The following is a 13064-nucleotide window of genomic DNA, read 5'->3' on the forward strand; positions in this document are numbered from 1 at the left end:
TAGATTACTGCTGGACTAAGGAACTTGCCAGGAAGAAGGGCTGGAAGAGCTGTGGGAAGAGACTGCCACTTTGTTGTGTGCTTTGCTGGTTTGGCTTGCAGTTGCTGCTTCTGTCTTGGACAGGAAAAAGGACAGGACTGTTTTTTCTGCATTCTAAGTATCTCCAAGGGCTTGATGTAGAACTTGCCTCCTGTTGGATGTCTCAGGGAAATCAAAGACTTCAACTTCTTCTGGGTACCCGCTTCTGGAACTGGATGTTTCAGCTGCCCCAGAGGAATAAGGTAACCAATGCACTGCAGCGGGCACCGCTACTCTTCACACCACAACTTGGTCTCACGGACAATGACATCCAATGCCGGCACCGAAATGCTGCTTGCACCGTGCCCTGCGGGTGCCGCACTCTGTACCGCCTCACTTCACACGGACGCTTTGATATCCCAGACAATGCTGTGATGCCATCACCGATGCCACTCCCTGCACAGTGACCTATGGACACCACTTGTGGAGATGACAGAGGACTGTCGCACTTGGTACTGCAGCCCTAGTCTCAACACCAGTGCCGCTCCAAGCTGTCTTCGATGTCGCTGTTTGCATTGTGGTTTAGAGGGCACAGCTCGCAAGTTACATGACACACTGCCCTGCGTCACACTGCAGCCTTGACCCACTGACACCAGCGACATCTACTCCAGTTCGTCAACGGACGCTGCTGCCTGCACTGTGACCTGTGTGCCCTGCACCCCCACATTGCCCAGTCTCGCACGGCAGCCTTTGGTCTACAGACGAGAGTGATTCAGCAAGTCAACGCTGCTGCCTGCACCATGACCTGTCAGCACCACAACGTGTACTGCCACACTTCACACTGCAGCCCTGGTCTCACCGATGCCGCTGGACAACCTTCACTGAGCTGCTGCCTTCCCCGCAACCTGAGAGCACCGCACAACGCACTGCTTCAGCAGGAGGAAATCCAGCCTGGTGCATTTTTTTGAGTATCAAAACGTTCCAAGAAATGTTTTTCTTAAACCTTTATTGGCATCATTTCATACACGCTATTATAAAGAAGCGTATGATTGTTTGTTGTCCCTATCAACTGTACATATTTGTAATTCCGTTTTAAGTTTTATCAGATCAGCTCTGGTGATTCGGAACAGATACTGATGACATTCGGTTTTTCAGAAAAGCTTGTAAATATGTAAAATGTTTGGTTAATTCTATTTGTTTTTAAAAATTTTTGTCATGTTTACTTTTATGGTTTCTATGTGAAATCGAAATAAAGTTTTTGAAACTGAAACTGAGTATCAAAATCAACAATAGAGTAACCAAAAATAAGCAAAAAGACAGGTAAAGGCTGATTGCAGTAAAACCAAAAGGCAAAACCGTGAAGTTAGTCAGAGACACTGTGAGAAATGAACCCTCATGCACCAACAAAGTCGGTGACTGGCTTCATCATTGGGTTCTTTGGTATAGGCTAGTGAATTAGTGTCCATATGTGCAAAAAGTGATTAAAACAGGATGTTACCATTCCCTGAATAAATTTTAATAAAGGGACAGTACACCTTCAGTAAAAACAAAGTGAAGACGGACAACAAAATGGCTGAGTCAATTTGAACCATGTTGTCCTTCAAAAAATCGTGGTCAACATGTTTCTGTTTCACGTTCTCATTAGCTAAGAATTCGTCAGGACCATAACCTACCTCAACACTGGTGTGCGCACTCTAAGGCGCAAACCTCTAGGTGAGGGTAGACCTAATAATTTTACCTACTCACGGAATTCCCGCGGAGACACTCCTTAAGTATATGGGGTCTTCAATTTTAACTAAAGGTTGAATTCGCTACCTGGGCTCGTGGCAGGGGAAACCTTCACACCAGGAATCTTTCTGTCCCGGTGACTGCCCACTTCATCACCTATTTCGGTCACATCCACGACCCGTACGTATTTGGAGTGCCAATGCATTGAGGGCCATGATGAAAGTGGGGCGATGAACCTTGTAGCAGCTTTATTCACATTCTCCTAAAGTTTAAGGTCATTCCATGTCGAGATTGTAAAATATCCTGCGTAATGACATGAGTTGAAGCCCACCAGGTCATCAAATTGAAATTCCTCATCACCAAAATAGTTGATGAGTTGATTGAAAACATATATTCCAAACGGCTCACTAAGGGATGCTCAGTTGGTGATTGGTCTATGTTGGACTTGGCCCTTTTTGCAGGGTCACCCCTAAACATTTTGCCTTTACCCTCCTGCGTTCTGAACCTGATTTTGTTGACTTTGGGTCTCTGCACACTTTACCACTGCGAACCAGTCCTAAAGTGCTTGTGCTCTCTCCTTAACACATGGCAGAATTGGCTTATATCCAATTGCATATTTAAGTAACTTGTAAGTCCCAAGTTAAGTGGCACTGCATTAGCCCTGGGCCTGCAAAGTGAGAGCTACTAGTGGGTCTACAGCACTGATAGTGCCAACCACTTAAGTAGCACTTCAAACATGTTCAGGTCTGCCATTGCAGACTTTGTGGGCAGATTTATACTGCTATTTGGACCTGCAAAATAAACCTTTTGCCAGGCCCTTTCCTTCCTTTTTTATACATATAAGTCACCCGTAGAGTAGGCCATTAACAGCTCTGAGGGCAGGGTAATTACAAAGTTGGACATTACCTTTGACAAAAAAAAAAAAAGTTGGACATGTACTAAGTTTTACATGTCGTAGCTGCGAAAAATTCTTACATTCATGTTTCAATATTGCAAGACCTACCTCTCCCATATGATAACCTGAGAGTTACCTTATTACATCTAATAAGTGATAAATTCCCAATAAGAGCAGGTAATTAGTTCATGTCTGCTGTCTTTGGAATGGCAATGAAAAATCCTCTCTCATGGTGAAGTCAGATTCCAAATTATAATTGAATGTCTGGGTCAAATGACTGACAGTTGGACTTTGCATATTCCTCCAAGACAGTCCTAGACAGTCACTCACAATGAAGCTTAGGTGTGCCTGAAAGGGACATCACCAGAAGGATGGTGGGGCAGCGCTGGGCACAGCACATACACTTTATTAATCTGTGTCCTACCTTCACACAAAGGGCTGCAAAGACCGTGTAGTTAGTCTGGAGCCAGGACAGGAAAGGCAGAATGACTGTGGACTTCAAACGGAAACCTCTAAAAGCTTCCCCCAGTTCAAAGGAAGACCCAAGTATAAATATTAAACCTCAGACACCAACTCTTCAGGATACTTTTGGACCTGCATCAGCCCTGCCGCTGTCTGAAACTTCACTGATTCAGGCACTCGCATTGCAAATCTCTTGTTGACAGCAGCCTTGATGATGCAGGTTCTTGCATCGCAAGATCACAGCTCTTTGGAACTGACACATCGCCTTGACTGTGTGATCTATCCTCAATTCAAACTTTGCATGGCACACCCTCATTGATGGGATTCTTGAGGACAATGCAGGACCTCACATTGCAGCTTTACAGCCCCTCAGCACGCATGCATTGCCTCAGCTGCACAACGCATCCTCTACACAGGACTTAGCAAAGTTCCTCAACCAAGATTTTAGGTACTCTTGTTCAGCGGGCCTAACTGGGTCCCTGTAGCTGGCCCATGCTCTATCATGGTCAGCCTGACCTTGTGACTTTGTCTCGGTCCGGCATGACCAGATATCCACATTTGGCTCTTTGTGCTTCTAGGCGCTATATTTACTGATATCTTTAAATTTGCACATCTCTGGTTCAACTGATAGCATTTTTGTCATTTTTGTTTTGTTTTATTTATTATAATTTGCTCTATTTTATAAATTGTTGTGGGATTGTTCTTGTGTTGTGTTTCATGTTATTACTGTTTGAAGTGCTGCATAAATACTTTACACATTACTTTTAAGTTAAGCCTAACTGTTCTGTACTAAGCTACCTGAGAGTTGAGAACAGATCAATTTAGGGGTTTCATTGTACCTCACCCTGACAAGGATTGTGGGTTCTGCTTGAGTAGGGTTTTGACCAGTAACCCAACTTCTCAGTCTATAACTGTCTTAGTTGGTTTATCTATGAAACATCTTCAGGAATACGTTCACAGAGTCACTTTTCAACGATCCTATTTGGCTTCCATACAAAAGAAGGTCTGAAGAAGTTGATGAGCTCCATGAAGGTTCTCAGCAACCTCAGGCCTATTTCGCTTGTACCAGCTGTAGCTAAAATGCTGGAGAAGGTGTTAGCTGACAACTCTCTAATTTTTTCTAATCCAACCACCTCCTACACGAAACCCAATTGGCCTTCTGAGTGGGTTACAGCACAGAATCTGCTTTCCTGGAAGTTAGTGAATTCTTCAAAGATAACCTGGATTAGAACGCCACGGCAATGGTTGTGTTACTGGATCTATCTTCAGCGTTCCACACCGTATCACATTCGATCCTGTTTCACAGATTGCCGAATGTCGACTCCAAAGTCAGGCATGGGCTTGGCTTGAATTTTATCTGGTAGCAAGGTCAGAGGCATTTTTCCTGTCCCATTTACCTTTACCTCAACCTCCAAACCACTTGACTGTGGGGTGTCCCATGGTTCAGCCTTGAGTCCAAACCTTTTAAATGTCTATTTGACACCTCTTGCTGGCCTGATGGAAGCTTGGGGTAATATGTGTCATTTCCTATGCGTATACTACTACTACTACTACTCGGCCGATGTTGGCCTTCCACAATGAGGTGGAGGCTCTGCATGCCTTCAAGCATTGTTTGAAGGCGGTTTGGGCATGAATAAAGGAAAATTGTCATAAACTGAATTCTGAAAAAAAAATGATTTTTTTTTTTTAGCACCACCCTTAACCCAGATTCTCATAACTGGTGGCCTTCGGAGCTAGGACCCTCCCCTGTACCCTCTTCATGTGTAAAAAAAACCTTGGTTTTAAAATCAACTCCAATCTGTCCTCTAAACCTCTGGTTAAGGTTGTTTCTACTAGCTGCTTTTTCACTTTGAAATCACTTAGGAGAATGATTCATCTAGTGCTGGAAACTAATTTGAAGAACATTGTGCATTTTCTGGTGACATCCAAACCGGACAATTAATTGTCTGTGCCTTGTTCTGCAATTCTACCTGCGGCATCATCTGCAAACCACCCAAAATGCTCAGCACATCTTATACTGAAGGTTCCAGCATGCTTATCAGTTTCTGCCTCACTGCGCCAACTTCACTGGCAGCACATCTGTTGCCCTATCGAATTTTAAGCATTAATTTATGCTTGCAGAGCCTTTCACCGGAAAGGTCTCCGGTATCTGAGCAGAAGGCTGAATGTTTGCTGTCAGGCAGAGACTTTCGTGTCCCAATGCATTGATGCCCATGCAAGTACCAAGGCTAGAAGGGGAGGAAGATCCTTTGCATTCCTGACTACCAAACTCTGGAAGCCCAACCCATTGTGCTTCCTTGGAAGCAGCTGTACGCATTATACCTTTTATTGTATTATATTGTATAATGACGAGACATTTTCTTATGTTGGCCTCCAAAATATCTCCAAGGAACACCCCAAGTTGATTGCTGGTGTCACCGTGAGGAAAGTAAAGATGTCAATCCTTTTTTAATTCGCTAGATTAAGTGGATAAACAAAAAATGCAGCTGTGTAGAAGAACTCAGAACTATGTTTAACGTGTATGACATAGTGATGATGTTAAATCAGCCAAATAAATATGTAAATGCAATCAAAGACAAAACAGTATTTCGTGGAATTTCAGGTAATTATAGAAGAATTTAAAAAATCTGGGAGTAAACATAAAATAAATGGTTTGGGAAATCTGAGTAAACAAATTCGAAACGATATTGTGAAAAGGGATTCGTTCCAATAGTCATTTAGATATATAAGTGCTGTATCACATAGAAACCTTTTCTAAATGCAAAACATACACGTGCGGGCCACCATGGAAACTCTAAGCTATGTCAATATGCAGCACTGACCTGCTTGACTCAGCATCCTCCACTCATGGTGGTCTTTTATTTACTTACATACCTGAATCAATTTTCACTGTTGGGCAGACAGAGATTCCACTCTTCAAGGGATTGAAACTCCGATGATATCAGGAACAGGGGATTTTCTGATTTAAGGGCATAATGTAATGCATTGTACAATGATGTTGAAATAACGATGAATTAAAATTCATTCTCTTCATTGCTCAGTTGTTTGATTCAGCATATGGTACCAAACACACATAATCGTACTGCACCCTTAAGAGGTATTAGTCCGTTAAACCTATGGGTGCCAACTAGGGGTACCTATGGGTAGCATCCGCTACCAATTCATTGCTCCTTGGCACTGCCTTTGCTACCTATCATCTCTGAGGTCATCAAGACAGCAGCAGGTCAGAAAGAAAGCAGAGCGCCATGAGATCTGATTACCTTCTGTAGTTTCTATGCCTCGGTGTTCTCCAGGCCATTCTACAGCAAAGAGACTGAAGGACACGAAGTGGGACAAAGGGTTTACCTGTAATGTCATCTGGGGTTGTTAGACGTGTAATGCCACTTCTACTACCATTGGCATTTTGGTTAATCAGTGTCCTTGTCTAATCATTTCTATTGACTACGTGTGATTTTGCATTAGTGTATATTGATGGAAATCGGATCGAGTCTTTAAAGGCCCCTCTTGCAGTCTTCTGCTTTTAATCTGGAGCACGCCACAGTCTCAAAGTCTCACCTGCAGAAGTTTACCTGAAGCTCTGTACTCTCAACCAGTTGCAGCAAATGAATGACTATGACAATGGCAAGACATGGCTCGGTTAGTAGGCAAAGTGGTGGCTGCACTGAATCAACATGACACCAAACAGCACTGGTATCAGATAAATACTATGTCCAAAAAGTAAAGGGGTTTGTAGTGGAAGATTTTTCAGTAGGAGGGTGTACTATCCCGATTGGTCTACTTTTTTAAGCATGTAAACTTCCCCATGTGTTTTTTTTGTCCACTCCAAGGGAAGGGAAATTGGGGATATGGCCAGAGTTGCCAACTTTAGAATTGAGGAACCATGTTTGAGTCTCGGTGTTGGCTCAACACCCTGTGATTCTGGGCAAAACACTTAGGGGCAGATTTATGAGGCACTTGCGCCACGTTTACGCCGCTGTTGCGTCATGCAAGGCGCTGTAAACGTGGCGCATCCCTACGAACGATTTACAACGTGACGCATCTAGGCAGATGCGTCACGTTGTAAAGCCCTGCGCCGCTTGTGGGCGTTCCGGCGCAGGGTGGGCGTTCCGGGGCAGGTGCGCCTCGCAAAAGTGGCTGAGTGAAATCTATAAGATTTCACTCAGTCACTTTCAGGCCAATGCTGCGTCAAAAGCCTGCGCCTGCTTGAAGCAGGCGTAGGTCTTGACGCAGCATTGTGGAGATGGGGCACCCCCGAGCCTTGCTGGAGCTGCGTCGCGCTTGCGACGCAACTCCAGCAATGCGTCACCTTTACGGCATAGATGCGTCACGCATCTGTGCCGTTTTTGCCCCATGGTGCGCCGCATCATAAATGCGGCGCACCATGGGTGGCGGAGCTGTGGCGCACTGTGGCGCATGTTAACTGGCGCATCCCTGGGGATGCGCCAGTTAACATAAATCTGCCCCTAAATCTACCTCTGCCTAAAAAACATAATTGTGGCCTTGTACATCGGCATAATGGAATCAGCGCTCATGTAAAGCGCTTCAATACCCTAGGGTCCAGTTCGCTCTGTATAAAACTGCAGTTTCAGAAACTGCTCCCAAAAACACACGGCAGAACATTTGGTGAAAATATGTAGCCAAACAAGATGCCATGATAACCTGCTCAGCACTTTTTTTTGTTTTCCAGAATCCAACTCGGAAAATGTAGGTTTCATTGTGCTAAATCAAAAGACAATATCCTTAATAGGGTGGACATTTTCTCCCAGCGTTTGGGGGTTACTGTTTTTTCTCCTGGTTGCAACAGCCGGTTATTTTGTGGCAATCACACACAGGGCGAAACAGTACTAGAAGGCCACCCTAATGAGTAGGACCTTTCATTGTTGTTATGTCAATCAATCAGGATTTGTAAAGTGTGGCAAACTACCCAACAGGGTAACCAGGCGCTTGCAGGTCCCAGAAGCTTATCCGAACAGCCAGGTCTTGAGGGACATTCGGTATTCCCGAGGTGCCTGGGGAGGCTGTTCCAGGCCTTAGCTGCGATGGAGGGGAAAGAGCGGCATCCACTTCTGCTTTGGTAGATGTGGGGACTATGGGCAAGTGAAAAAGAGGCAGAGCATAGTCTTCTCAAAGGTTTGTGGAAGTTCAGGCGGCAGATAAAATATTCAGGTCCTTGGTTGCGTAGATCCTTATGTGCATTGGCCAGTAGCTTGAATTGGCCTCTCTTCTGCACGGGGAGCTAGTGGAGTTTCTTGAGGTGGGATGTGATGGGGGTTTTTGGGGAAGGTTGAGCATGCGCCTGGCTGCTGCGTTCTGTATGGTCAGAAGTCTTTGTAGAAGGTGTGCTGCAATTACTACGTAAAAGGCATTGCCATAGTCCAGTCAGCTGGTGATGAGGGCTTGTGTCACAGTGCATCTCATATGTAGAGATAACCACTTGAAGAGCTCATGTAGCATGTACAGAGTGAGGAAGCAGGTGGAGGAGTCAGCCTTAATCTGTGATTCAATTGTGAGCTTGGTGTCAATGATTATTCTGAGGTTTCGGGCATGTTTGAAGGGAGTGGGTACGGGTCCAAGGTCTGGCCACTAGGAGTTGTTCCATGTGTTGCTTCTGTTGTCAGAGATCAATACTTCCATCTAATCTGTGTTCAGGTGCAGGCAGTTGTTCTTTATCCAGTCAGCAACCTTTGTTATGCATCTGTGGAAGTTGGATCTGGTGGTGGTAGAGTCATCGGTGAGTGAGCGCATGAGTTGGGTGTTGTCTGCGTAGGAAATTATGTTGAGACCATGTGGTCTGACGATGTTGGCCAGCAGGGTCATATATGTGTTCTAGAGCATAGGTCTGAGTGATGAGCCCTGGGGGACACCGCAGATGATCTCCTTGGGTTCAGAGGCAAAAGATGGGAGGTAGATACTCTGGGTTCTTCTGGAGAGGAGAGAGGTGATCCATCTGAGCGCGCTAGTCCAGAAGTTTTGTGTTTCCACGGCAGGAGCACAGGGCTATGGCGCAGTAGGAAACTGTCCTCCCCGCTCAACACAGGCCAACGATATCCCCAGCAGCAGTCTACCCTGGGATTACCTCGGGTGTGCTGTATAGTCCTGTTACCTGGGAGACGGTCTCTACACAACACCTGCAGCTTCCCAGTGGCTTGCAGTGAATCGTGGCTCTCACTCGCTGCTGACCGCCATTTTGTCTCTTCCTCGCCTGGTCTGGATCGTGCATACACAGGCAGCGTTGGCAGTGCAATCCAGCCAGCAGTTATCTTCAATAGGCCGGGGGTCTCTCTTCGTCCTCATTTCATTCCGATATTACCAGCACCAACCAGCACTCCGTTCGATTTCTCAATCCGCCGGTTCGCGACTCTCAAGAGCGTCGGTGCGTGTATGCTGAAAATTGGTGTCCGGGACCCCCGCGTCAGGACTGCCGGTGCCTCCGGTGTACCGCCGCACCATGCGTTGGTTTGTGACTCCAACGGCACCCGCTCTTTCTGGATTCTTGACAAAGTGTCGGGCTCAGCTCAGAGCTCTTTCAGCTCACGTCCACCATGCTCGGCAGTTGGCCACGCCCCCTCCTTGGCAAAGGTTCTTCTTGAATTCCAGGAATGATCTAAAGTTCAGGGGTTTTAAGTCTAATACTTATACCCTAAGATGTCTTTGTTCTCCTTGTGCAAGGGCCTCTGAGCCCAGTTCAAACCAGTTCTGGGGGTCACTCTGCAAGTGCACAACAACATCCATAGTCAGTGTGAGCGTTGGCCCCAGACACACCACTGTGGAAGGAAGGCACATCCCTATTCAGGTACAGGTGCTACTCCTCTCACCTCTGCAATTGCAGATCAGGCCTATTCAGCCTGGTTCTGACTCATCCAGACTCCTGGAGCCACTGCACCTCCCCAGCCCCTGTCACTCCAAAGCCAGACAGTCAATCCACAAACAGGCAGACGCACACAGGATGGTTGAATAAGAAAATAGCCACTTTCTGAAAGTAGTATTTTCAAACACACAATTTAAAAACCATCTTTACTAAAAGATATGTTATTAAATCCTGAGTTTAGGGACCCCAAACTCCATTTTTCTATCTTAGCCCTATGGGAAGATATGCTTGTAAAATGTTACTAAGCATTCCCTATTCAGTGCTATGGGGCAAGATAGCCTTTCAATAGTGAAAAACAAAATTGGCAGTATTGCACTATCAGGACATGCTACACACACCAGTACATATCCTACCTTTCACATACACTGCACCCTGCCCAGGAGGGTACCTTGGGCCTACCATAGGGGTGCCCTACTTTTAAGAAAAGGGAAGGTTAGGGCCTGGCAAGTGGGTGCACTTGCCAAGTCGACATGGCAGTTGACAAACTGCGCGCAGGCTAACCCTGGGCGTAGTTCGCGTAGTAGCGCTACGCATAGCTATGCGAAGTGCACTTTGTACTACGTGAGCTACGCGAACTGCACACTGCACTGTGCAAAATGCTTTTTGCACTGATTGCAAAGTGCCAGGTGCTTGTCCGCACTGAGCAATCAGTCCAAACCGCATCTTGCACAGTGCAAGCGGTTGTTTTCTACCGCTCGAGTAGATTTCTACTCGAGCGGCAGCTTTCTCAACGCGGACTTGTAGTTTCTCATCGCGAGGGGTCGCGAGCATACGCGACCACTCGCAATGAATAACCTGACCTCCTCGCATTGAGAATCTCGCCGGGAAGTTTATTGTACACGCTCGCGATCTCCAACTTAATGTTGCTGATCGCGAACGAGGAAACATTTTTGCCGAGATGTCATTTTTCTCGCTTGTGGTCGCCAACTTCATGTTGAGGACCGTGAGCAAGCAAAAAATTACCGCTACGCTATGCGTGTTTGCACGGTGCTACGTGCAATTTGCGTAGTGCGAACTAGCGCAAACTTCGCAAACTACACGAGCGTACCGTAGAACTTTGCCCATGGTTAGCACAGGCATTACTGTGGCATGCCCGAGATATGTTTTCAGGGCTACTCATGTGTGTGGCACAATCACTGCTGCAGGCCCACTAGTAGCATTTGATTTACCAGCCCTGGCACACTCAATGCACTTTACTAGGGACCTACTGGTAAATCAAATATGCCAATCATGGATAACCAATCACAATAGCAATTCACACAGAGAGCATATGCACTTTAGCACTGATCAGCAGTGGTAAAGTGCCCGGAGTGCTATAGCCAACAAACACAGGTCAGGAAAAAATAGGAGGAAGAAGCAAAATATTTGGGGATAACCCTGCAAAAGGACCATTCCCAACAATAGGGGGCCTATTAGGATGGGGGCTGATTATGTCTGCCCGCCACCCTTGCGGTGCTGGAACCGACTGCAAATGGTGCGGCCATCCCGCACCGGCAATTAGGATGCCACCGTCATGGTGGCATCCCCCATCCACATCATTGTGGTGGGCGTTGCACACAGCACCACCCGCTACAATGCTGTGGCTTCACCCTGTGCATTTGCATGCACAACGTGGCAGGCACCACGCGGTGCCTGCCATGTTGTGTATGCAAATGCAGGCAGGTACCATAGGTACCCCCATGTGCCTCCCCCACACTCCCAACATCCTGGGGGCCTGCAACAGGCCCCCACCTGCGAAATCCACATGTCTTTCTGTGGCAGCAACAGAAAGGCTGATCCCTGCATGCATAGTAATATGGATGACGGTGTGTTACAGACACCGCCACCATATTCAAACCTTTTCCTGCCTGGTCGACTCATCGACCGGGCGGGAAAGCGGCGAACGGTCTTCCCGTCCGTCACTGTGCCCCCCGCCAACATAATCAGGTGGGGGTAAATTGCATGCAGGCGGAGGTTATTGTCGGACGGATCGCCCGACATACTAATAGGCCCCTTTGTCTCTAAATTGGCCATATTGATCTTACTTGAACTGATATAAAGTAGGGACAAGTTTTCCAAGATTAATTGATAAAGTTCACCATCCATTAAGTATTTCCCCTCAACTTAAGATCTATTATTATTTACATTTATATCTTCCGCCAAAAAAGAACTCATTCCAATTTTCAGTAGACTGACATTTTTCCATTAGTTAATTAAAGGTGACAATGACAGCGTTATAGAAATTCTTCACTCTATCCTGGATCAACATAATGGGCCCTAGTCACAAACTTCATTTTGTAGTGTGTAAAGCAGTTACTTTCTCACTACAAAATACAATTCACGACAGGCAAGATGGCGCCTGCAACCGTGGACGTGTAGCTCACCACTCCCGACGGACCTTGCAGGTTTTGCCGTCTGAATTGGAGAGGAGACTGGCCATGGCGTTTTTTGCGGTCCGATAGAGGCAATGCGAAGCAGTTGCTGTTCTGTTGTGCCGGGGGAAAGAACCTTGTCTGATACATTGTATCTGAGGCTCCGTGGTCTCGGGGATCAAAGCTCTGATGCCAGACGCCGTTCGGACCAGCAGCTCCTGTTTGGGTGTTGAAGTCGGCGAAAACACCAAAGGCGGAGGCTGTGCACCGGCGCAAAAGCACGGCAGGGGAATAGTTGGCTCCCTCTTTGTGTTTGTGTTGTGCGCTCGTGGAATTTGAAAATAAAATCAAGCTCGTGCCTAAAAATGCCCCCGCAAGGCACAAGGGGGAAGCCGAGGGATGTGGAGCAGCCGGAGAGGACTGCGGAGGGGACTCAGGCAAGAGAGGACAGCCCGGGCGGGTTCACTGACTCAGGCAAGAATGGCGGTGGTCCTACTACTAAACCTTAGGGTGCGCAGACTGGGAAAAAGATTCCAGTGCTTTTTGCTGCAGCCAAGGATAAGCGAAAAGGGAAAAAGGGGGAGCTTGTATTTGAAAACGGGGCAGAGCCTGGTGTTTTGAATAACGCAGAGCTGGCGAGTGTGAAGAATATGAATTCAAGTACTGTCTCAGATTTGGCTCCTACGTCTAAAGAGGGTGCTCCCCCCCGAAGTATAGAGCCTTCTTTTAACCCAACTAATAA

The sequence above is a fragment of the Lissotriton helveticus genome, chromosome 1_1 (genome assembly GCF_964261635.1).
Source record: "Lissotriton helveticus chromosome 1_1, aLisHel1.1, whole genome shotgun sequence".
NCBI lineage: Eukaryota > Metazoa > Chordata > Amphibia > Caudata > Salamandridae > Lissotriton > Lissotriton helveticus.